The sequence below is a fragment of the Callorhinus ursinus genome, unplaced genomic scaffold (genome assembly GCF_003265705.2).
Source record: "Callorhinus ursinus isolate GAN/ISIS: 27379988/994484 unplaced genomic scaffold, GSC_fseal_2.0 scaffold201, whole genome shotgun sequence".
NCBI lineage: Eukaryota > Metazoa > Chordata > Mammalia > Carnivora > Otariidae > Callorhinus > Callorhinus ursinus.
In genome coordinates this window covers 23,651-44,156 of record NW_027397263.1, presented here as the reverse complement: position 1 = coordinate 44,156, position 20,506 = coordinate 23,651, and the positions used below count along the sequence as shown (strand labels likewise).

The 20,506-nt window shown below is 43.9% G+C and overlaps 1 pseudogene; it reads right to left on the bottom strand.

The window, feature by feature from the left end:
- LOC141371991 (acrosin-like) lies at nt 1-1,560 on the bottom strand (annotated as a pseudogene).
- Between the last annotated feature and the right edge of the window lie 18,946 nt (nt 1,561-20,506).

The window sequence follows — 20,506 nt, the reverse complement described above, 5'->3', positions numbered from 1 at the left end:
TCAGGAGGCAGCAGTCAGTTCTGGAAGATCTGCGGTCTCCATTTCGTAATACCCCTTTGCATTAGAAAAGGTCTTCCCCTTCAAGATCTCTGTGAGTTGCTTTAGTCGCTTGGCAAAAGAAAGTACTTGGGGAGCTTTAGTGATAGGTGGGGGAGGGGGTGGGTTTGGGGCCAGGGGTTTGGGTCGAGGTCGAGATGCAGGGGGGCTGGGAGGAGGTCGAGGAGGGCATTGGAAATACCAAGGAGGGTGAGCAGAAGGGCGGGCAGAGGGTTGTCTAGCCGGGATTGCTTGAGAAGTCGGATGGGGAGGGGTGGGCAGTTGAGCCATGTGCAAGGCATTAGAACCGATCTTGGAAGCAGTCCAGTTCAGACAGGGCCAGGTGGCCATGTAGACTCCGGGGCGCTTAGTTCGGGCACAGCCTACACCCCAGCTTGTGACTCCCACGACCACATAGGTGTTTGCCACATTGTCTCTGCACATGAGAGGCCCGCTGCTGTCCCCCTGCCCAGAAGGACACAGAAGTCACTCTCTGAGCCACTTTTCCCCTGCCCAGAAGGGCCATAGGCTCTGGAAGGACAGTTTCTTCTGTCCCATGACTTCTTGCTGCCATGAACACAAGTGGTGGTGGTAAGCTTTGAGTTGGTATCAACAGGTTCAGGTGGATGTGAGAAGGGGATGGATTGTCACGGGTCTCCTTGCAGTGAGGAGGGAAGATAAGCGACTCATGTGTCCATGTATGAGGCTGTATGCATGCATGGGCATGTGTGTACTAGTGGATTGGAAGGTTTTGTATTCTGGTGAGGAGAGGTAAGCATTCTCTTCAAGGGTGGTGTTCGGGTGGTATGATCTCTGTGTCATGGTGGGATAAAGCTCTGTGTGGTGACTGGTTCTTTGTAGGGGCCCCAGGTGTCACCTCCCATCCGCACTGCTACAAGATGGGACCAGGGAAAGGGTCACTGAAGCAGGGCCCTGGAGGGAGTGGAGTTCAGGGATTCACAAAAGAGGTGTTGGCAGGGAAAGGGGCACCCGAAGGGAAGTTACCTGGCAGGTGTCGATCTTGCCTTCAGGGTACCCTGTACACACATTGAATGAATGCACCCGTTGTAACACTGGGTGGAGTTACAAAGTCGAGGTCAATGAGGTTCACACGGGCCTCCTGCAGTGTAGGTGCGATCCTGTAGGCTACAGCCAGGCGGCTCGGTGGTCATCGATCACAGAAGACACGTTTTGGGAAAGCCCTGCCTCCTCCCTCCACAGAACCCCCATCATCCTGAAATGCTCTACTTCAACCTAAAATCCATGAAAGTCAATGCCCCTGGCCTCTCCTCAGACACTTGTGAAGGATGTGGGGTGTTGAAGGCATATGCAGGTGAAGAGGAGGGGCAGTGCATGGAGGATGAGCAGATGTGGCTGCAGGAATGTGTGTTGATGCCAGATGATTATTCACAGCTACAGCCAGGATGTGTCACCTCATTTACACCCCACAGTGACCCCCTGTGTTGAGCGCTGTGACTCACCTTGCCTCCAATCAAGAGCTTGAAGCACCACTTGCCCAAACATCCCAGTAGGGATGTGGTGTGTCTTGGATTTGGACCAAGGTTTTCCTCTCTACACTCAAATCCAGGACACACATTTCATTTCCCCACAGTATGGCTCTAAGTCACCCTCATTGCTTTTTATCCCCCGTTAAACCCCTCAGCTCAGTCTGGACAGGATCTGCTGGAGCTGGGCAGATGAGTCCTCCCCGCGTGCCTCCCATCCGTTTTGAAGTTACAGAGAAGGAGGAGTCTTAACTTCATTCTTGAAGGATCATTTGCTGGATGTAGAAATCCTGGTTGACAGCTTTTAAATATGTCATCCCACTGCCTTCTGACTTTAGTGGTGTCTGATGAGAAAGTGGCTGTTTGTCTTATCAAGGATTTTATCTTTAAGTTTCACCAGTTTGCCTATAATCTGTCTCAGTGTTGGTTGACCGCTGGTTTTATCCTGCTTGGAGTTTATTAAGCTTGCTAGGTGTGTGTACTCACGTCTTGCATCAAGTTTGGGAAGTTTTTTTGGGTTTGTTTATTTTTTTTGTTTTTAAAGATTTATTTGAGAGAGCATGTGCAAGCATGTGTGTTTGTGTGTGTGCATGGGGAGAGGGATAGCAGACTCAGTGCTGAGCACAGAGCCTGATGTGGGGCTGGATCTCATAACACTGAGATCATGACCTGAGCTGAAATCAAGAGTTGGATGCCCAATCGACTGAGCCATCCAGATACCGCAGGTTTGGGAAGTTTTTAGGCATTAGTTTTTCAAATCTCTCTCTTCTCTTTACGATGCATATGTCGGTATGCTTTATGTTGTCCCACACGTTTCTTAGGCCCTGTTCATTTCTTTTTTTCTTTTTTAAGTTTTTCTTTTTTTTTTTTTTTAAGATTTTATTTATTTGGTTGACAGAGACACAGTCAAGGAGGGAACACAAGCAGGGGGAGTGGGATAGGGAGAAACAGTCTTCCCACGGAGGAGGGAGTCCGATGCGGGGCTCCATCCCAGGACCCTGGGATCATGACCTGAGCCGAAGGCAGATGCTTAATGACTGAGCCACCCAGGTGCCCCAGCCCTGTTCATTTTCATTCTCTTTTTTTTCCCCCTCTCCAACTGGGTAATTTCAATTGCCTTATCTGAAGTTTGTTGATCCTGTCTTCTGCCTGCTCAAGTATGTTGTTGGAACCCTCTAGTGAGGTTTTTTTTTTAATTTTTTTCATCTCCAGAAGTTTTGTGGGTTCCTTTTCATAATTTCTGTCTTTTTATTAATCTCATTTTGTTCATATATAATTTCCTGATTTCCTTTAATTATTTGTCCATAAATTCCTTTAGCTCTTTGAGCACATTTAAGATAATTCCAATGTCTGTATTTCTTCTGGGATTGTTTCTGTCCAATTCTTTGTTTCATGAGAATGGGCCATATCTTCTCATTTCTTTGTTTGCTTTGGCTTTTTTTTTTTTTTTAATGAGAATTAGGCATTCTGAGTATCTTAATGTGGTAACTTTAGAAATCAGGTTCTCCCACTCCTCAGGGATTGCTGGTTTGTGCTTGTTTGGGGCTAGAGTCATCTGTTTGTAACTTTTCCAAACTATTTTTGCAAAGTGCGTATCCCTTGTTGTGTGTGGTCTCTGATGTTTCTGTTCTGTTATCTGTGGTCAGACCACAGTGACCTGACAAAGATTTCCTTAAGTTTCTGGCTCCAAAAAAGGAAGGAAAAGCAAAGGTGTTCCTAGCTCTTGAAATCTCTGACAGATGCCAGCAAGGGAACTCTGAAGCCTGAGAGAGCTGAGACCTAAATGTGCAAAATATGCAACCCAGACTTTTTGAGGGCAGTCTTTCTACCACCACCCCTGGCCCTAGCCTGGTTCTTCGAGCCCAGGTCACGAGGTCAGTGCAGCAGGCCCGAGGGATGGGTGGTGGCAGCTGCTTGGCCTGTGTCACTCTTCCACCTGGGACCAGCTCTCCACTTTCACGTAGTGCTCTCCTGCTTGCTGTGTGTCCAGTCAGAGTGCAGAACCAGTTGATTCTGATCAATTTTTCTGGTTTACTGGCTATATCAGTTGGGGGTTGACCTCCTAGAACTTCCTACTCCACCATTTGGTTAACGGTCTCAAGGTTCATTTTTTTCCCAAGCATATTCAGTTGCTTGGACACCATTAATTGATGAAACAGTTCTCGACCCCATTGAATCATAGCGATGCCTTTGTTCTAAATGCCATGACCACACGTGTGGTTGCATATATTTTAAGGGCTTATTTAGTGTCTGTCTTCATCTGCTACAATGTAAGTTCCATGAAGATAGGGATCTTCATCTGTTTAGTTCAGTGTTATGTCATGGCACCTAGCATAGTGTCTGGCACGTGGTAAGAGCTCAGTAAAGTTAACTAGTTTATACTAAAATGACTTGTCTATGCTTCTGAAGAACATTTATGATGTTATTTTTATGATATTAAACACAATACCACAGTGAATATTTTTGTGCCTACCATGTTGGGTACACACTTAGGCCTGCGGGGAAATTGCCTAGTTTAGGGTTAGCTCAAACTTTAAGATACCCATATTGCTCTCCAAAATGGTTATGTTACATGTGCACTCCTGCCAGGATGGTATAAGAGTTTCTGTTGCTCCATAAAATCCCCAACGTTTGATGTCATGTGACTTTCTGAATTTTGCCAGTCTATAGGGCTGTGAATGCTACTTCATTCTGTTTTAATTTGTAATAAAATGATTAAATCGTTACATTAAAACATTGAGCATCTTTTTATATATTTGTTATCCATTCATCTGTTCATATTCTTAGTACACAGGTTGTTTGTGTGTTCTCTTCTCAGAGCCATTTATATTTTTTGTATATTAATTCTTGTCAGTTGTCGGCATTGCATATATCTTCTCCCTGTCTGTGTGGTTTTTCTTTGCTTTTTTTTTCTTAACTTTTCATTTTGAAATAATAGATATTCACAGGATGTTGCAAAGAGAGTACAGAGGGCTTGTGCACCCTTCACGAGCTGCCCCAGTGATAATATCTTAGGTAACTGTAGAACATCAAAATCAGGACATTGGCATTGGCTTAGTGCATGTATAATTCTGTGTCATTTTATCACATGTGCAGGTTTCTGTAACCATCGTTGGAATCAAGATACAAAACTTTGGTCATGCTACCTGCTTCTAGTCACACCCACCCCACCTCACTTCCCATCACCACTGACCCCTGTAACCACCAATCTGTTCGGCATCTCTATAATCATGTCATCTTGGCAACATTGCATAAATGGAATTATACAAAACTCCACAGAATAATACCCTTAAGACCCATCCAGGTTGTTGCACTATCAATACTTTGTTCCTTTTTGTTGCTGAGTAGTAGTCCATGGTGTAGACGGCCACAGTATGGTTTTCTAGACTGTTCCAGTCACCTGTTAAGTGACAGTTCGGTTGATTCTGGGTCTTGGCTATTACAATGAAACTGCTGCGAACACGTGTGTAGATTTTTGTATGGACATGAGTTTTCATTTCATGGCTTAATCATACAGTGAGTATATGTTTCATTTGTTAAGAAACTCAGATTTTTGTCCAGAATGTCTGTTTTCCCACCAGCAATGTATGAAAGACGGTTTTCCTACACCCCTGCCAACATTTAGTGTTGTTGCTATTTTTTTCCTAGCCGTTGTGACAGGCGTGTAATCATAGCTCATCGTGGTCTCAGTTTCTATTTCCCTGGTGCTTGGTGGTGTGGAACACCTTCTCCTGGGCTTATTTGCCACGTGTACATTCCTCTTTGGTTAAATGTCTCTTCGTGTCTTTTGCGCATTTTCTAAATGAGCTTTTTTTTAACTGTAGAGTTTTGGTAATTCTTTACTTTCCCAGGAACTGGTCTTTGTTCGATGTGCTATTTGCAGACATGTTCTTCCCATCTAGAGTTGTCTTCCCACTGTCATAACAGCCTTTCTCATAAAGCAGAAGGTTTTACTTTCCACGAAGTCCAGTTTGCCACTTGTTTCTTTTACGGATCATGCTTTTGGTGTTACCAAAATCATGGACTCTGGTCTTCGCCAAGCCCTGGCTCCAAAACATCTTTTTCCTGTTTTCTTCTAAAACTTTTACATTTTTAAATTTTATACTTAAGTCTGTGATCAGTTTTGAACTAACTTTTGTTTAAGGTGTGAGGGTGTAGAGTAAAGGCTTATTTTTTTCCTTAAAGATATTCCACTGGCATCATTTGTTGAAAAGGCTGTCATTCCTCCATTGAATTGCTTTTGCACCTTTGTTAAAAATCAGTTGGCCCTACTTCTGTGAGGCTGTTTCTGGATTCTAAATTCATAAGGTGTGTGAACCGTAATGTCATCTATATCTTCTCTTTCAAATCTGTGCATGAGCAAAGAACTCGAGTCATGGATTTCCAACTCGGACACAAGGATGGTAAGACTTCCTGCTTTAACATGAGATGCCGTTCCCTGGGAGATAACAGCAGGAATTCGGACCACTACCCCTTCTTTTCCAAGAGCTTTGGGACTAGCCATTGAGGTGCCCCCTTGGGCTTTGTTTCTGCTGGCATCTTCCAAAGCTTGGAGCTAAAGGGCCACCAAGAAGGGGACTCCAGCTCCATCAGCAACCTAAAAGACCAAAGAAAACACAGAAATACAGTCAACTGAGTTTTAACGTTTTCCTGAAAACTGTTAACCTTTTTGTAGTATTCTTTTCCACAAGCACTCCGTGAAGCAGAAGAGCAGGAATTACTATCCGTGTGTTTTAGAAAAGAAAACTGAGGCTAAGAGCAGGATCTCGTAGGCCTATGGACACAAAGCCCATCAGTAGTAAACACAAAACATGAACACATGTCTTCTGACTAGAACGTTGCCCTTTTCACATTGGACCCTGGGTAATTCTGACTCCAAATAAATCCTGACCTCAGTCTGGAACTTTCTGCAGTAATCTCTCCTTTCCAATGTGGTAACAAGCATATCTGGCTACTGGGCATCCAGAGTGTGGCTGATATAATGAGGGACTGAATTTTCAATTTAAATACATGTGACTAGTGGCTACCACAGTGGATGGCACCACTGTAAAATACCCACGAATACAAAGAGATCTACCTTGTAGCAAAAAAAAAAAAAAAAAAAGGAAGCAGGAAAAGAAAAGCAAAGGAACAAAGATCAAATGGTATCAACAGAAAATAATATCAAGGGCGCCTGGGTGGCTCAGTTGGTTAAGCAACTGCCTTCGGCTCAGGTCATGATCCTGGAGTCCCGGGATCGAGTTCCACATCGGGCTTCCTGCTCAGCAGGGAGTCTGTTTCTCCCTCTGACCCTCTTTCCTCCCGTGCTTTCTATCTCTCATTCTCTCTCTCTAATAAATAAATAAAATCTTTAAAAAAAAAGAAAATAAATATCAAGATGGTGGAGTTAGACTCAACCATATTAGTAATTATACTAAATGTAAATAGACTAAATCCTCTAATTTAAAGGCAGACTGTCAGCCTGGATTAAAGAAATAACCACCAAGACACAATTATGTCTTGTTTATAAGAGACACTGAAATATAAGGACACAGAAACATCAAAAGCAAAGGGACTGGAAAAAAGACATATTGTGCCGAAAATAAACTCTAAGACAGGGAGTGTTACCAGGGATAAAGACAGACAATACATAATAATAAGAGAGTCAGTTTGACAAAAAGACTTAATACTAAACATGTATATCTAACACAATTTCAAAATTCATTAAGCAAAAATTAACAAAACTAAAAGGAGAAATAGACAATCACAGTTGTAGATTTCAACAAATTTCTCTCCATAATTAACACAGCAAGAAGACAAAAATGATGAGTAAGAATATAAACACTATTTAATCCACTCAGCCTGACTGATATTTATGGAAACATCATCCAACCGCTGAATGCACACTCTTTTAAAGTATATTCAGAACTTTAAGAAAAGAGTATAACACGTCTGAATAAATTTCAAGTATACCATCTGTCCCCAAATAAATGAAATCTGAAATTAATGACAAAAGACTAATAGAAAGTCCTCAAATATTTGGAGAATAAGCACAATTCTAAAGAACAATTCTAAATAAAGGGAATTGGACAATATCTGAAGTGAATAAAACAAAACAATATGCAGGAAATGGCAGGATGCAAATAGAGCAGTCACGAGGAAAATTTATAGTTCTCAATGCATGTATTTGAAAACTTCTCAGAAAGGTTTATAATCAGTGATTTAAGCTTCTGTTGTGAAAAGTTATAAATTAAACCCAGAGTAGAAGAACGGAAAAGCAGAAATCAGTGAAACTGAAAACAGAAAAAAAGAAAATATTAACAAAGCCAAAAGTTGGTTCTCTGAAGTAATTTTTAAATATTAAACCCTTACAAGACATGAACAAGAATAAAACAAAGAGGGGTGCCTGGGTGGTTCAGTCGGTTAAGCGTCTGCCTTTGGCTCAGGTCATGATCCCACGGTCCTGGGATGCCCCGCATCAGGCTCCCTGCTCTGTGGGGAGGCTGCTTCTCCCTCTCCCTCTGCTGCTCCCCCTGCTTGTGCTCTCTCGCTCTCTGTCAAATAAATAAATAAAATCTTAAAAGAAAAGAATAAAGCAAAGAAAATGCACATTACCAATATCAGGAATAAAAAGGGAGGCATCACCATAGATCCTTTTAGCCCTGGAAAGCCTTCTAGGGGATGTCATACCCAAATTTACACCAATAAATTGGACAACTTATATGAAATAGACAAAATACTCAAAACACCCAACCTTCCAAAACTGAAACAAGAAGTAGTTTAAGAATATGAACACCCATAACAAAGTGGCAGCAAGAGAAATTTAGAAAAAAAATCCCATTTACGAATGTACCAAAAATAATAAAATGATTTAGGGATAAATTTAACCAAGGAAATGAAATACTTGTACTCTGAAAACTATCAGACCTTGATTAAAAACAAACAAACAAACAAACTAAAGATGACACAAGCAAACGGAAATACATACTATGCTCATAGACTGGAATAATTAATACTGTGAAAATGTCCATAATTCCCAAAGCAATCAACAGATCTGTACCTCTGAAACAAATAATGCTATATATGTTAAGGAAAAAAAAAAAGAAGAAGATAGCAGGAGGGGAAGAATGAAGGGGTGTAAATCAGAGGGGGAGATGACCCATGAGAGACGATGGTGTAAATCAGAGGGGGAGATAAACCATGAGAGACGATGGACTCTGAAAAACAAACTGAGGGTTCTAGAGGGGAGGGGTGGGGGGATGGGTTAGCCTGGTGATGGGTATTAAAGAGGGCACGTTCTGCGTGGAGCACTGGGTGTTATGCACAAACAATGAATCATGGAACACTACATCCAATTAATGATGTATGGTGATTAACGTATCAAAAAAATTTAAAGTAAAAAAACTAATGATGTAATGTGTGGTGACTAACATAACAATAAAAAAATTTAAAGAAGAACAAAGTTGGAGGACTCACACTTCCTGATTTTAAAACCCACTACAAAACTACAGTAATTAAAACCGTGTGATTCTAGCATAAAGACAGACATACAGACCAACAGAAAAGGATTGAAGATCCGGAAATAAACCTATACAACTACAGCCAATTGGCTTTCAACCTGGGTTCCAAGACTATTCAATAAGGATAAAATGATTTCTTCAACAAATGGTGCTGGGAAAAGTGGATATCCCCATACAAAAGAAGAAAGTTGGCTCCCTATCTCACATCATACACAAAAATTAACTACAATGGATCAATGATATGAGTATAAGTACTAAAATAAAAAAACTCATAGAAGAAAACATAAAGATAAACCTTCACGAATTTGCAGATGGCAACAATTTCTTAGATATGATACCAAAAGCATGAACAACAAAAAATATATAAATTTAACGTCATTAAAAATAAAAATTTTGTGCATCAAAGGACACTATCAAGAAAGCAAAAGGAACAAAATATTTGCAAATCATATATCTGAGGAGTCTAATATCCAGAATATATAAAGAACTCTTAGGACACAACAACAAAAATATAAACAGCCCAATTTAAAAATGGGCAAAGAACTTGAATAGACTTTTTTTTCAACAAATATGCAAAACGATTCTCAACATCAGTAGTCATTAGGGAAATGCACACCAAAACTACAATGAAATATCACTTCATACTCATTAGAATGACGATAATAATTTAAAAAAAGAAAATAACAACTGTTGGTAAGGGTGTGGAAAAATTGGAACCCTCATACATTACCAGTGGGAATGTGAAATGGTTCAGCTACTGTGGAAAACAGTTTGGTGGCTCATTAAAAAGTTAAACATAGAATTACCATATGAACCTGAAATTCTACTCTTAGGTATATACTCAAAGAAATGAAAATATTGCACACACAAAAACTTGCAAACACATGCTCAAAGCAGCACTATTTGCAAAAGCCAAAAGATGGAAACAGTACAAATGTCCATCAACAGAAAATAGATACACAAATGGTGGTATATCCATGCAATGGAATAATATTTGGCCTTAAAAAGGAAGAAATTTTTGACACATACTACAACATGGATAAAATCTTGAGGACTTTATGGTAAGTTAAATAAACCAATCCCAAAAAGACAAATACTGTGTGATTCTAACTATATGAGGCCCTTGGTGTAGTCACACCCATGAGGACAGGACATAAAGTGTTGGCAGTCAGGGGCTGCGGGGAGAGTCGGAGTCACTGTGTAATAGTGACAGAGTTTCAGAGTCACAGGAGGGAAGGGGCTGTAAGGATGAATGGTTTGAGCGTATAAACTGTGTGTTGTATGTATTTCAGCACAATAAAACAGTCACACACCGTGTGGTTCCACTTACGTGGAATATTCAGAGCACATAAACCCATAAAGACAGCAGACTGGCGGTTCCAGGGGCTGAGAGGGGGTGGAATGGGGAGAAGCTGTTACATGGGTGTGGGATTTTACTGTGGGGCACAGACAGGTTCTGGAACTACGCAGAGCTGGTGGTTGCACAACACTGGGAATTGTACTAAATGCCACTGAATTGTTTGCTCTGAAACGGTTTATTGTATGTGAATTTCGCCTCAAAATATTATTTTAAAAAATTAGTTCCAGGGGCTCCTGGGTGGCTCAGTTGGCTGAGCGTCCAACTCTTGGTTTCGGCTTAGGTCACGTTCTTGGGGTTGTGGGATAGAGCCAAGCCCCGCGTGGAGCTCGTGCCCCAGGGAGGGTCTGCTGGAGATTCTCTCTGTCTGTCCCTCCCTCTGCTTGAGCTCTTACACACTCTCTCTCTCTCAAAAGAATAACTCTTAAATAAAAAGTTCCAGAGCTTTTCAGAAACTCTGCTAGTATCTGTTTCCCTTGTTCGTTGCCGTTGCCCCACCCCACCAACGCTTACTTAAACATTGTGCATTGGGGAGAGGTTGTATTCTGCCCACATCGCTGGCCACCAAGACCCTCTGGGCCAGGGTCTCAGGAGATCGCAGTCTCTGGACACACGAATACCAGTTTGAGAACTAAATGCTCACTCTATTACCCAGAATGGTGCCCTAGGGGACTGAACCCCAATGACGTTTTCTGTAGTTTTTCTGAGGAACCCATAAGGAAAGCTAGGGGACCCTTGAACTCAAGTTGAGTTCATGGCCTATTGACTTGGCACTTCCACAAAACATTTCTTCAAAAAAAATACACAATTATACTGTTAAAATAGTACAGAATTATAATTGTAATTCTTCTTCCTGGTGATATCTTTTGAGTGCCAAAGTACCCTGAAGATAACTTCATTGGATATTTTTCCTTAAATGATTTCAAAAAAATTAAAACTCAATACTTTCTATCTCTTACTTGTAGGAAAATCCCTCTCTCTCTGTCATAGAATCACAGAATAATAGCTAACATTTATTGAGCACTTACTATATACCAGATGCTTTTTTTTTTTTAAGACTTCATTTACTTGAGAGAGAGAGTGCACAAGTGCATGAGCGGGGGTGGGGGGAGGGGCAGAGGCAGAGGGAGAAGCAGACTCGAGCCCGATGTGTGACTCGATCCCAGAATCCTGGGATTATGACCTGGGCCAAAGGCAGACGCTTAACCAACGGAGCCACCCATGTGCCCCTACCAGACACTGTTTAAGCACATTATAATGCTATGATCACCCCCATTCTAAAGATGGTAAGCTTGACGGGCTTGTCTGCCCACTCACTCAGTGGGGAAACCAGGGTTAGAACTCTGGGTGCACAGCATGCATCCCCAACCACACGGTGCCACCCTGCCCTGCGTCTCATCCTAGCAAGGGACAGAGCCGAAGAGACTCTTCACTCTGCAGGCGAACGCACCTTATGGCCTGCAGCCGTGCATGGCCTGGGTCAAAGCTGTCTACCAAACCACTGTTCCTCCATTTGACAGTAAAGGGACGGGTCACCCTTCTTCTGACTGTCCTTCCCATTCATTTAGAATTCAGGCATTTCTTCTCTTGTGCTCTGTGCACCATTGTCCCCACCCCAAAACACATACACAGAGCACATTCATTAGTTCACACAGGGTCTTATCAAGTCTTTCTCTAGAGCTGTCTTGGACCTGCTTGGACTATTTCACACTGAGACAAACAAGGTTTCCCAGACTCAGCTGTAATCCAGCTGCTCCCTTCTGAGGATGTTGTTTTTATTCTTGAAAGTCACAGGCAGTGCTCTTAGCTTGGGTCAGGTGGGAAGCCATAGACAGGCATCCCACAGGGCAGGTACTGCATCTGTGTGGCCCACAGAAGGCTGGGCTAGGCAGGGGAATAAAAATGTGCTTTATGAGAGGGGAGGGTGACCACCATGTGACAAATATTTGTTGAGCACCTACTTTATGCCCTGCATTATGATGCATGGGAAAACAGGGAAATAACAGAGACAGGCAGTCAATAAAGATCAGGCACAAGATGATGTTAGCTCAGACTCTCCCATGGAGGCCCTCCTATGGCAAAGCCAAGCAGGAAAGGGGCTGGGGGTGTATGGCTGTGGCGGGGGTGTAGGCAGGATGACCAAGGGAGCTTTCCGAGGGTGATGCCTACCAGCTTTGGGGGTCTCTGGGTCTGGGAGCTGCACACAGGTGATGTTTCTTTGGAGGAAGTGCACATACCTGCTGACCTGAACAACCCTACTTCAGAATTTAAACTTAATTCATGTCCCAAACTGCTGAAGGTATTAGATTTAATCCCTGTCTCAGGTCTTAGAAACGTAAGATGTTTTAAGGTCATGTAAAGAAATTTACTACAAAGTAGCTTTTGCACAATCTGATTTTCTCAATGTTGGGGAAAATTTTGTAAGGTCAGACAGTATCTGAAAGCTGAGAACTTGGGCCCAGGTGTGAACTGAGGTGCCCAGAAACACCTGGAAAGGTATACCAGCTCTCAGGACAGAAGAAGCCTTCAATGTAGGAGCCTTGAACTGAATGATGAGCTGGGTTACCTTTCAGGAAGCATCTACACATGCGTCTTTAACGTGAACCCATATGGTGCTCTGAGGTAAGTGGGCCATGCATTATTCCTGTTAATGAGCAGATTGAAGCTCAGAGAGGCTGAACTACAAAGCCAAAGGGCAACAGCTAATAGAGGGTGGATGTGGGCGCTCATCAAATCTCAGAGTACAAGTCTTTCACTTCTTTGGTTAGGTTTATTCTTAGGTATCTTATTATTTTGAGTGCAATCGCAAATAGCATTGTTTTGTTATTTTTTCTTTCACCTGCATCATTTGTAGTGTATACAAATGCAACAGATTTCTGCACCTTGATATTGTACCCTGGGACTTTCCTGAATTCCTTGATCAGTTCTAGTAGTCATTTGCTGGGATCATCAGGGTTTTCTGTATAGAGTACCATGTCATCTGCAAACAGTGAAAATTTTACTTCTTCCTCATTTGGATGTCTTTTATTTCTTTTTGTTGTCTACTTGTGGGAGAGACATAGGGCAGTCAAGTCCCCAGAAAACCAGACTTGCCAGGACCAAACCCCCTCCAACCAAGCTTGGCACAAGGCCATCAAGTCATCTGCACAGAAGGGTGACCAGGAGCCTTAGGACCATGGGCCCTCCATCTCAACTTTGTACAAGGCAAAGGAATCACCAAGACCCCGGGCCAAGTGCATGCCCACCAATGCAACAAAGAACAGAGCAATTGAATCCTCAGAAAATCAGGCCTCCTGGGAGTCTCGAGAATATGAAACCTCCAACCAAGCTCTGCACTGCCCAAATGAGGACCCTTGACACCAGGCTGAGGGAGAGTCCTCTGAAGAGGAGCCCTCCAACATAGCCAAGCACTGGGCACAAGAATCACTTGGACACCAGGCTGAACACGAGCACCCTGAGATCATGAGGACACCATCCTTGCCAAGCACAGAGTTATCAGATCCCCAGAACACCAGGAGCACTTAGGCTAGGAGCTCTCCAACACAGTCTGGCACAGGCAAATGAATCACCTGGACTCTAGACTGCAAAGGAGCCCTCAGAAGAAAAGTTCTCCAACCCAGAAAAGCATAAGGCAATCAGGTTCTCAAACACAGGATTTTGTGAGCCCTCTGACCAAAACCCCTCCAACCAGACCTGGAGGTGGACAAATATATTATCTGGGCAGTGGACCCAGCAGGAGCCTTAAGTCCAAAAGCCCCCCTACCCAACTCAGCACCAGAGAAAGGAGCCACCTGGAACCTAGGACAAAGAAGGGGAGTCTTCTGCTGTTGAGAAAATGGCAACGAATTCCCCAGAACACCAGGCCCAATAGATGCCCTGAGACTATGACACCACCAAGCTAGTTGCACACTGGGCAAAGGAGTGCCCTGGACACTGGGCTGAGTGGGAGTCCTCTCTCTGGGAGCTCTTCAGCCCAACAAAGCAGAGGGCAATTGAGTCCTCACAACACTGGGCCAAACAGGAACCTTCACATACTCCAACTCAGGTTGGCAGTGGGCAAAGGACTCACTTGGACAACAGGATGACTGGACTCCCTCCAAGTGGGGGCCCTTCAGCTGAGGAGACAGCTGGCAACTGAGTCGCTAGAACACCAGGCCAACTGGGAGATCTGGGTCGCCAAGCTTTCTGATTGAGCTTGACACTGGGCCGAGTCTCTTAGACATCAGGCTGAGCAGGAGACCTCTGACCCAAAACCCTCCACCCCATAGAGCACAGGACAATTGGGTCCCCAGAACACAGGTTGGCTGGGAGCCCTGTGGTCATGACTCCTCCATCTCAGCTCTGCACTGGGCCAAAAAGTCCCTAGAACACTAAACTGACTGGAAGCCCTTTAACTAAGGCAACCCCAGGACAAGTGAGTCACCAGTGCCCTAGGATAGACTTCAGCTTAAGGTCATTGTGGCTTGTCACCTGGGTAGCCCTCGTCTTTTTGGGAATATTCCTCAAGAGGAAAGGTTACCAAGCCAAAAAGCGGAGTCAAACCAAAAGTTTGGAGAGTTTGAAATAGAACTCATAGCAGGAGATGAGGTGGGGGGTTGAAACAGAACTCATATCAGGAGACGAGATGGAGAGTGGAGGAAATTCTAGAAGAGACCCCAGGCCCTGAATACAGAGGACTCATTGGCAAAGGTCCTCCAGATGAAGGAGAGGTGCTCCATCCTAGAAGGAGTGGTGGAGACCATAGAAAAACAAATCAAGTCGTGGGGTGAGAAGCAGGCTCAGGTCTATGAGGTAGAGACATTTTTTGGGTACATCAAGGACTTGCTGGAAGCTTTGCCTCCCAGGCAACGGCATCCAAGTGGTGATGTCCCTGCACACTCCCATCCAAGATGCCATAAGTGCGGAGCTTGGAAAAGTTTGGTTATCTCCAGGAGTGAGAGTTTTAATATTTTTCAGAGGCCTAAATAACTTAAAAACATTATTTCAGAATAAGTACAGGAAACAACCCCTGGGTGACTGTGATGTATAGCCTGGGTTACTCTCACTACTGTGCCTTATAAGTCATCACATTCTCCAGTTGGTGGGCAGTGGTCTCCACAACTCTGAGAAAGTGTCAGTGAATTATGCAGAGCTGACCCTGAACACATCCTTCCTATCCCCATCAACACTTTTAGACATCCTGGTTTCTGGAAATCAAGGTCAGCTGCTGAGGTCATCCACATTCTGAAGGAAGGAAAAAATAAGCTGTAATGTCCATTTGTAGGTATTTCTGCAAAAATGATTTTTGTCCCTAACCCCATCACACATGCTGTGGCAGATTTGTGTTTGGACACTGGCATAAAGGTTCCAAACTCTGGTCACCAGAACTACTATTTCCTGACTGCATGTTCCTTTGTGATGCAGACCTCTGAAGAGTAAATGTGACAAGATGAGGGAACCAGGCTGGAGGGAGGCCAGAAGCAGGGGACCATTCCCTGCCTCTGGATGATTTCCTCCTGTGGGTGAGGTAGGTATACACTAGAGTAAGGAGCCTGGAGTGTGGGCTCTCTGCTCTGAGCGACAGAAGCACTGCAGAAGTTGGGGGAGACAGAGATTACTACTTGCTGCTCCATGTGGAGGGGTGGATGGACAGAGTAAAGAAGATAAGGAGACGGGTAGGAAGAGGTGCATATGGAATACTCGGGTGTCTGTAGATATGGATGAAGGTGTCTACCTCTAATATGCAGAGCTGAGATTCTGCCATGCATTGGACAGAAGGAAGGAGGAGAGTAAGGTTCCAGGTTTATCTTCTCCATAGAGATTGTCCCCTTACCTCAAGGTAGGATGTGGGAGCTCAAGTGCCTTGTGGATATCAATGAGCTGGGGTCTGCCTGTGGCTGTCGTGGAGGTGGAAGAGAGCCTAGAGCCATGGTTCCTTGGGGAGCTCAAGGCACTCTGCTCATAGCACCAGGGCGTAACCTGATTAGAGCCATGAAAAAGCTGTCTCTTAGGGAAGGTCAAAATGAGGGGGACTTGGGATGAAAGAGGTTAGTATCTCTAAGATGGATGGTGTCTGAACTTATAGGAGGGCTGCTGCTTTCAGGAGCCAGTGGGGAGGCTGGTGTAGTCCAGTTCACTTGGATTTGAGGGGGAAGTGGATCACAGTGTGATCCCAGAGCTGCTGACCTCTAGTGGCCACCTGCTCAGACCCCACTTACCAGACACATGTTTCTGGACACAGCAGGATCTTGGAGGTGCTGGGACCCCACTTTGGGGGTGTGTAGCAGAGCAATTCCCTCCTTGAGCCACCATTCCTTCACCTGTAAAATGCCGGCAACTTTGAGGGGTGGCTGTGTGAGCCGGATGCAGGAGACGGCAGGGTTGGGGAGGGGATCTCTAAGGCCAGGGGATGGATGCTGTCCAGAGGAGGGAGGGCAGGCTGTGAGCCAGGTCCTTGCCCCGTCAGTTCCTTCCCAAACTCAGAACAGCAGATTCAGGAGAGCAGTCTGTGTCCTGCCCCTGTCCTGTCCCACACCTGGCCTTCTCTGCCCCTTAGGTACAGCACATCACAGCCCAGCACCTGCCCAGTCACAGACCAGCACCAGGTTCCTCAGGCCTCCTACACTGCTGCTTGACACCCACACATTAGGGTCCTGGGGAAGCTTGGAGCTTCCAGGAGCCAGGGTGGGACTGATAGCTTTAGGGAACTATGCTGAGGTGTGTTGACAGGTAGAGCGATCCTATAGGTAGGGAGGGATTTAGGTCCATTTAGAGATTCAGATAGTACAGAAATGTCCCATCGCAGAGGCACTCTTCGCTCATTTTGCCCCAAGGTAACATCCTACATCACTGCAGAACACTATTCGCACCAGGACACTGACAGTGTGGTATGATGGACATGTCTAGGTCTGTCACTTTGTCATGGACATTTATATATTCAACAGCACAATCCAGGTATGGAACTACTCTGTCAGCACAAAGATCTCCTTCATGCTACCCATCCCTGCCCATGGCATTCACCCCTGTGTTTTACATTTTGGTTATATTGGCATTTTGTTACATGAGGGAACTCCTACAGCTGTGACCGGAGATGTTGTTTGATTTCATTCGGGATAATATGCCTGGAATCCATTCACGTTTTGTGTTATCCTAACTTTATGACTTTTTATCACTGATTTGGGCTCCCTAGTTTGGAAATGCCACAGTTTGTTCATCTGCTCCCCTTTTGAGGGATATTTTTGTTTCCAGGATTTAGAGACTACAAATAATCCCACAGTGAGTATTTGGCATATTGTTTTGTGGGATCTTAAATATTCATTCTCGAGGATAAAGGTCCAGGACAGTGATTCCTGGGTTGTCGCATTTATGTTTTGCTTTTGCATAACCAGTCAAACTGTCTTACCAGAGTGACTGTTCCATTTACATTCCCACCAGCAATGTAGGAGATCTGGCTTTTCCAACATTTGATGTTTTTACTCTGTTTTATATTAACGAGCTTTCCTAACAGGTAGGTAGTAGTGATTACTCAATTAGGTTTTCCTTTACATTTCCCTCATGGCAACTAATGTGTAGTTTTTCTTGTGCTTATTTGCCATCTGCATGTTTTCTTTGCTGAAATGTCTGTTCATGACCTTTGCCCATTTGCTATTTGGATAGGTTTTTTTTCCTCTCCCCCGGTTGTGTTTTAATTTTTTATATATTATAGATAGAAGTTCTTTGTCAGATAATTGGTTTGAAAATATATTCACCTAGTCTATAGCTTCTCTTTTCATCCTCCTAACAAGATCTTTACAACAACAGAAGGTTTTAATCTTGATAAAGTCCAGTGTTATACCTTATGAATCCTCCTTTCTTGTCTTGTGTAAAAATGCACCAAATGCTAAGTTTAGAAAATGGCTAAACATCCGTAATGTATTTTCTCACAATTCTGCTGGGTAGAAGTCCAACATAAGACACCAATGTGGTCAGGTTCTGAGGAAGCCCATCCTCCTGGAGGTTTGTTGATAACCACCTTCTGGCTTTGTGGTCACATAACCTTTCTTTGTAGGTGTGCATGGAGAGTGCAAGCTCTCTGTGTCTCTTCTCATAAGCATGCTAACCCCATCATGAGAGTCCTAACCTTGTGACCTAACTCAACCTATGTTCCTCCCAAGGTGCCAGGTCCAGTTTCATAGGGGTTAGAACTGAAACATGTGAATGGGATGGGGGACCGAATTTAGTCTATACCATGTGTCTTGATGATTGTCTTGGGTTCCCTCTGTTTGGGTTTTGTTCATTTTCTTAAATTTTAGGCCCATGTCTTTTGTCAACTTTGGGAGATGATCAGCCATGTTTTCTCAAAATATTCTTCTTTTTTTCCTTTACATTTCTTTCAAATACGTTTTAATCCCTACTTTCCTTTTTTTCTCATTCTGGGATTCTTGTGACATAAATAGATTTTTGTTTTTCTAGATTATCTTTCTCTCCATTGTTCATATGAGATACTTTCTGTTGTTCTACCTTCAAGGTACTGACTCTTTCGTCTGTTATCTACATTGTCCTACTGAGCCAATTTACTGCATTGAAAAAAATTTAGTTATATTTTTTCAGTTCTAATTGTTAATTACATTCTTTTTTATATCTTTCTGTCCTGAGACTTACTTTCATTTGATTCCATCACAACTGCAATAGCTTGTGGAAGCATTTTTATAATGGTTCCTTTCAAACCCATTGGAAATCCCAACATCTAGGTCATCATTGATCTTAGCGATCTTTGGATTGTGTGGCATGGTCAAGATGACATTTTTCTGGACTTTGGCATGGTGAATGTTCTTGATTATCCATCTTGCCTATTTGGGGTCTTATAATGTGACTCTGGATCGTCGTCATTCTGGTGTATGAGCGGGTGGTGGGTCTACAAGAGCGTGGCTAGTACGAGAAACCCCAGTTATGTGCCCAAACTAGAAGAAGCAAACTGAAGTCTGGCCAACACAGCCGTGAGGTTCCAGTGCACCTGTGGGGAATGTCACATCTTCCTGTCATTCTTACCAGAAGCCAGAGATGAGGGCACATGACAGCTAAAAACATGTGTGCTGAATTTATTTCTGTGCATGGATGAGGCCTTTGTAAGGGCCAGAAGTCTAGTTGGGAGGGGAATATTTTAGGAAAAGTGTGTTCTGTGTAAATGGACATCATTTGAGAACTTTTGTTTATGTTGGTGGAAGAAGGGTGGGCTTACTGAGATAGCTGGCACTGCTGTTGGGCTTGCTCAAAACTCAAGTCAAGGTGACCCCTTCTACTAGTGTCCTCACCCTAGATATCATCCTCCCAGGACCTGCTGAGGGAGCCCAGGCCACATAGAAAAGGTGAGTCCCGAGCTGGTGGGCTGACTAGTGTGAAATTAGACACAAGTTCCCCTCCCTACTCATTTTTGCAAATGCCAGCTTGGGAATGAACTTTACCCTCTTCCAAACCGTCACAGTGGAGTCACAAAGGGAGCATAGCCTGGTAGTCAGCTCACCTGCAAGCCCCAATGGCCAGTCTCTCCCTCTCTCTGCATCAGCCTGGGGCAGGTGTGGGTCCTCTCACATCCACCCTGGCACTCCCTAGGCGAGGCAGACCACTCACCACTGACCACAGGGCCAGGGTTCTCATGAAGGGTTCTCCCTTCAGGCATAGCCCCAGGACCATTCCCAGCCGTGTCCAGCCTCCTCTGGGCTGCAGTCCCCAGGTGCTTGCTTCCTGACTTGCAACCTCTCGCTCTGTTTAGCCAAAGCGAGCCTCTCCTCTTGCACTGGGGAACACACATCACACAGAACTGCTGGAATATGGTGACTTTTCAGACCACCGCAATAAGACAGGATGAAGAGAATATCCTTGAACCCCCCAAAGTACTGATCAGGCATTTCAAACCAACTGTTTCTTCCAGAACAGCTCTCTCTACAGTCCATCATGACTGACCCCACAGATGGGGGAGCCCATTCATTCAGGGCAAGTTAACACATCTCTTTGGGAAACTCTGTTGCCAAAATTTACCCTGAACATTTCCTTCAAGGTGTGGGTTTCCTGAAATGGAAGTGAGGTCCTTAAACCACATTCCCAAATTCAGGCATTTCAATTCCACAGGGGAAAACTGAAGACAGTTTTAATTT